This window comes from Convolutriloba macropyga, unplaced genomic scaffold, assembly GCF_964194025.1.
Source record: "Convolutriloba macropyga unplaced genomic scaffold, txConMacr16.3 SCAFFOLD_4134, whole genome shotgun sequence".
Taxonomy (NCBI): domain Eukaryota; kingdom Metazoa; phylum Xenacoelomorpha; order Acoela; family Convolutidae; genus Convolutriloba; species Convolutriloba macropyga.
The window spans coordinates 16770-23237 of record NW_027451769.1 but is presented as its reverse complement, the minus strand read 5'-3'; the positions used below and the strand labels follow the sequence as shown (position 1 = coordinate 23237).

At 34.0% G+C, this 6468-nt stretch overlaps 1 non-coding gene across 1 annotated transcript; it reads right to left on the bottom strand.

The window, feature by feature from the left end:
• Positions 1 to 2474: 2474 nt before the first annotated feature.
• On the bottom strand, positions 2475 to 2546 carry Trnam-cau (transfer RNA methionine (anticodon CAU)). Its single transcript has one exon. It is a non-coding gene; the product is annotated as a tRNA-Met (tRNA).
• Between the last annotated feature and the right edge of the window lie 3922 nt (positions 2547 to 6468).

Sequence of the window (6468 nt, the reverse complement as noted above, 5' to 3'; positions counted from 1 at the left end):
GAATTGCTCTTTTTTGCAGTAGAGAATCTCGTTTGTAAATAGAAGACTATTTCGAAAACAAATTTGTGGAAGGGGGATTACCCGTGAACAGTTCCAATTAATCCCTTTGTGTTTGTGAATGTTCTAAAGAACGTTGAATCAAAAGATATAGGATAGACTTTCCTAATTTAACAGATTCAAAAAGTCCATAAAATGATTCGTTATATTATTATTGTTTATGAAAAAAAGCCTCAACTAATTCAGATGTATGGGCAGAAACAGTGTTGACTTTTGAGAATTTGGTTTAATCTATATGTAGAAAACTTGTGATCAAAACTTGCCTGAACTCTAACTGGGTCCTCGGCTGTGTAAGTGAAGTAAATTTTTACTTCATAAACATTTGAATTGTTTAATGTTTTTTCATGACCTCGATTATGGTAGCACAATGAGGTTCACAGCAATTACGCAAAAGTTTTTAATCTCAATTGACAAATAACAATAATCGTTTCACAGTTCATCGCCAACATCGGCTATTAGAAATGACTTAATATTAACCTTCAAAAACATTTCAACCTAAATTCATCTACTATATCTCGTGGGATTTTAAGCTAAAACTGGACAACGCTCAAACTCAATTTCAAAATTCCTTCAATTAGGGCTTTTGTGATAATAAAACTGCTGTAGAATATTTGGGACAAGTCAATCAGTTTCTTTGTTCATCAGTGGATAGTAAGCCTCAGCAAAATGTAACACTGCAAGAAATTCCAACGCAACTTTATGAAATTACTTGGCAATTTGAGGCCATATGGCTGCCATAGGTAAAGCATCATTTGAATATTGAACTACCGCCCTGTGAAAGACCGAAGAAAACGACGTACGAAAGGTCGGATCCTCTCGGTTTCATCGATTTTGCTTGTAAAAAGCGTCGTTTTGTTGAATTCGTCGGTTTTGTTGTAAGGAGGGTCGGATTCATCAGAAATGACAGTTTCAACGTAAGAAGCGTCGATTTATTCAATACAGTAATCGTGTTATCAGCGTTGGCATCTTTCAGAAGAAGTAGTACACAGGATGAGGTGAGCGACCGAAAACCAGTATCGGTCAGACTGACTTGGCTTCCAGGCCGACGACAACCAAAGATAGGTATTGGCCAGAACAAATAGACTTTGGTCACCATTGGCCAAACTGAATAGTTTTTGTCCAGATCATTGGCCAGACCGAATAGATCCTAGGCCAGACCCTTGTCTAGGCCATCGGCCAGACGGTAAAAACCCTAGGCCATACCGTTGTCCAGACCATCGGCTAGACGGAACAGACCCTACGCCAGATCATTGGCCAGAAATAATTAAACAAGTCTAGGCATCCAATAAAAAATTATAATTCTTTCGTTTCGTTTTTCTAGACGAGAAATAAAACGAGAGTTACGAATAAAACTTTTTGAAGAAAACAGTCGGCTCACAGACCAATGCGAACTTCAGATATGAGATAAAAACTCAAATAAGTTGTTACTTTTTGTTTTGGTTAAGCCCACGGATAAAGTTTCAGGAGAGTAGTAATATAGTGAGCTACCCTCCGCGGGGGTGAGGTCCGCATGTATTAAGATAGTGTAAAGCGTAGTTCCAGGATTGAGGGACCTCTCACATGTATTAAGATAGGGTAAAGATAGCATGTATTAAGATTAGGTATAGAATCTGCATGTATTAGCCGGCGACATGTATTAAGATCAGTTATAGCCGGCAACATGTATTTAGATTAGCTATAGCCGGCGACATGTATTAAGATTAGTTTTAGCCGCGGACATGTATTAAGATTAGTTATAGCCGCCGACATGTATTAAGATTAGTCGCGGCCATGTATTAAGATAGGGTATAGGTTTTGTGCATGTATTTGTACATGCACACATGTAAGTAGTACAGTCGGTGCAAATGTGGGGGCTATGTTGGGAGACGCTTCTGATTGGCTGAAATATTGAGGGGAAAATATCAATTTTTGTGTAATTTTTAAGTGTTTACTTGAGAACAATAGAATTGGCGTGGGTAATTAATTGTGGCAATTATCTGAGGGGTAATAATGTGACATGTTTAATTTTTGTTTACAAATTTTAGGTCATAATGAATTGTGAAATTAATTGGCCTGGGTTTTCAATTACCCTAATTATCTGAGGGGTAATTGTGTGACATGTTGAATTTTTGTTTAAAAATTTTAGGTCATATTATTAAATTGTGAAAATAATTGGCGTGGGTTTTCAATTACCCTAATTATCTGGGGGGTAATTATGTGACATGTTGAATTTTTGTTTAAAAATTTTAGGTCATATTAAATTGTGAAAATAATTGGCGTGGGTTTTCAATTACCCTAATTATCTGGGGGGTAATTATGTGACATGTTGAATTTTGGTTATTAAGCTTTCGGGCAATTGCAAAGATTTTTCCCTAATTATTTGAATCAATTGTGTAACAATTGTCTTTTGCGCGCTCATTAATTGGAAAAAGTCAAGATAGCAAGAGGTAGTTTTGATCTACCGTCCTCTGGGTTATGGGCCCAGCGCGCTCCCACTGCGCCATCTTGCTAAATACATGCATATATGCATTATTTTTGTACATTATTTGAAAAAGATGTTAAACAAAAGAAAAAAACTAATTAAAATAGTATAAAATGACAGACACAGTATAAATTATGAGCATCAAAATACAAAATTACTCAGTCATGTAAATGAACGTGTTGAAAATTGTCAAGTAAAGAGCAAGTTAGAAAACAACAAATTTCACTTTATAGTTATGAATAAAAGAATATCTAAGTTAGAAACAGATAAACGTTAGAACTGAAGTAGGTTCTGTAGATAAAAAGAATGTGAATGTAGTAACCCAATTGAAGAGGATAAAGTTTTGATGAATGGTTTGCAGCATGATGAAGAACAGAGGTGAAATTAATTTTGAGAAAATGAAAAAGAATGATAATGTCTAACTATGTCGCTCCTATTTATAGTGAACTCCGTCCAATAAGAACAAAGTAACCAAAGAAGGAAACATTTTGTAAAAAAGTGACCTTAGTAACCAAAACAGGAAATGGAAGGTTTTTAGCATAACCAAATATGGAGGAACTTGTTATAAAAGTGGTGCTCGAATACGAAACAGGAACTTCAATGCGTGAATAGAAACCAAATATGGTTATTGACTAATACATGTAACACATGATATGACTACTTATTTACTAAATAAGGATAGCTGAGTGGGAACGAATTGACATAATTTACCGAAAATGTCAAGCTCTGATAAATTTGTTCAACTTCGTTAAATTTTAAATCAATTTCGGAAAATGTTCCATATTTGGAACAGAACTTTTGTATATATATATATATATATATATATATATATATATATATATATATATGTATGTATGTATATATATATATGTATATATATATATATATATATATATATATATATATATATATGGGAGCCGAATTCCAAATCGAGTTTTTAACCCTTCCCAAATGTAATCTGTATAATAATGTAAAAACAACGCGCTTTGTACAGAATTGAAATACAAATCGCTTGTGGTAGATTTCTGCACTGTTCCAAAGTTTCGGGAACAGAATTCAAAATAAACACAATTTCGTATTTGTTAATGTGTAAGTCTGACGATAAGTCAGTTGATATAATCCTCATAATTCAAATAATCCTCATAATTCAAATAATCATTATATTTGAATTTTTGAATGGAAAATGTTGCATATTCAAATCCTTTACAAAATCGGATTATTCTGTTATTCTGAACGCAAATGTCCAAGAAATTGTACAAAAAGTAGGAATCAACGTCAATCTCGTCAACTTTGTAAGAATCAGCAATTCATTCTTTCCTCTTGTATATTTTTTCCGACAACTATAAATGATTTTTGATTAACATTTTTCACAAATGAGCAAAACTTCACGCAATACTCCGTTTATGTAAAAGAAAGTTAAAATTAAGAAACAATTGCATAAATTAGAATAGTTAATCTTCAGAATAGTTTTTCTAACGCGGGACTTTGATTGGTTGATAGGTTCCAAGACAATAACGTTCAGTTGTACAGTAAATATTTATTCCTGATTTATGGATGAATGTTTGTTTTCGAAATCTTTGTTGTAAAAGCACATTCATGTGCGAATTTCAATTTTCAATACATTTAGATTTAATTGCAAGCACCGAATTCTTTCAATTGCGGACAGACACAAATTTGATTTGCAAAGCTTGTAAAGATTGGAACAATTTGTTTGAATAAGTTGCGAGTCTGTTTTTGGTTTATATCTGGATGAAATGAGAAAACTTATTTAAAAAGTAACCAAAATGATTAAGAAGATATGTAGGACTGATTTGAGATTTTTGAGTTTACACCAAGGAATTAATTCACACATTTTAAGTGAATGTTCATAAATATTTAAGGTATTTTTAAATGGAAGAATCTGATTTGTTTATTCATTATGTTCTAGAATGTTCGGTTATGACAACAAGATTCCTAAAATGGAAATGATAAATTTCTGTATATGGAGTGATGCGTCATAGCTGCGCTCCCTAATTATAAAAAAGTAATTTCTTTCATTCTCACTTTGTTATTTTCACAATTAGATGCTCGTCACAATACCCAAATTTGTTTCATCTTCTACCAAAACAATGCCTTCCCTCGATGGAAACCTCTCAGTAAAATGCACAAAGTGCAACAAAATGGTGGTGAAAAAAAATATGCCAAGACACAAGAAGTCTTGTGATAGTGGGACTTTATTTTGTCCCAAATGTCCACATTTCTATACAAAGAAGAGAGAAGACTTGAATTACCACATTGCTAAGCATCACAATCCTAAGGATACAAAGCTAAGTACTATTTGTACTGTATTCTTGGAGGAGTTTCCGAGTTTTTATCCTCTTGAACAACACAAGAGTGGAAAGCATGGAACTTCAACAAAAGTTGGAACAAAATCGAGTGAAAAGCTTAAAGAAGTTATAGAATCAGAGGAACTGGAAAAGGACAACGAGCAGCTACAACAAGAACTTATTGCTTGTCAGCACTTTTTTGACAATACTGAGATGGAAAATAGAAGAGATCAAGTGTTCAATTTCAAGCTGTCTAAGCTCAATCCTCATGAAATTAATAAAAAGTTGAAAGAACTATTCGAAAAATTCAATTGTGCAGCCATAGTCAACTTGGCTCTAGGATATATATTAAGAAATGTTGACACGGACGAGTATCGATACTTTTACGCTCACAAGAACAACGCTTTCTTCGAGAAATCTCGTCTACTTTGTTCCAAAGGAGACTTAGTCTCTCTTCAGGACAGGATTGAAAAGATGGATTTCGTGGAGACGTGTACTCAGGAGCGGGAGAATACAAAATGGCAATTTGCTCTGACTACAAATGTGACAATATTCTGCTCTCTCCTAAAAACCATTCCAATGGGATATATCGATGCTGTTCTTTCTGAACAGTTACTCAGACGATCAGATGTGAATTGTCTTGTATCGAATGGCTATGGTGAGACTTACAAAGATTATCTTTGCTTATTCCGAGCTATAGTTGTTCACTTATATGGATCATCGGAGCTTGAGACCAATGTCAAATAATTGTTTAGTGCATTCCTCCATGAATCTGGACATGACGCAATCAATTTCAGAGGGGTATCGATCGATCATCTTCTATTTGTTGTAAATGCGAGAAAGCACAACATATTTATTTACGATATTGACATTGTAGATGGAGATTTTGTTGGTGAACTTGCGAGGAGAAGTGGTGAAATGTATGAGAAAAATATTAATTTATTGCGTTACAACAACCACATATGCTATGTGGATGATATTAACACATTCTTTAAACAATTCCGTTGTCCCAGTTGCGATACGTTCATTCAGAAAGCGGAAAATTTCATCCGTCATGTTAAAACGTGTTAAGATAGAGTACAACATATTTACCCAAAGAGTGTGTAATCATTGGGCGAGACCTTATTTGATAAACTTGACTTAGATTTAGAATTTCTTACAACGATGATCAAACATTGTTCAAAAACTTGGCTATTTTTGACTTTGAATCGATATGTGTACCCTCCGAGCAATTAAAAGACAGAAAAACAACCACTTGGATTCGAAAGCATGAACCAATCTCTGTCTCGATTTCCTCCAATTTATTTGATGAGCCTATCTTCCTATGCGATAAAGATCCGAAAACTCTTATTATATCTTTTGTTGAAACTATTGAAGTCTTAGCAAACAAAAGTAAAATATAAATGCGGACAAAGTTTTCCTTTATTGAAGCGATAATCAGAGCACGAGTGAACGCAATTTGCAAAAACTTAAATAAAAGAAAGGATCAAAACGCTTCAGCTTTTGAGTGTGAAGATGAAGGTACCGAAGAAGATGATGAAGTTGATATGTCTACGCAATTTCTCCAAATGCAGAAAAACCAGCTTTTGGACTTAGAGCAACACTTTGAGCGTTACGTGAATACTTTACCTGTGTTCGGATTCA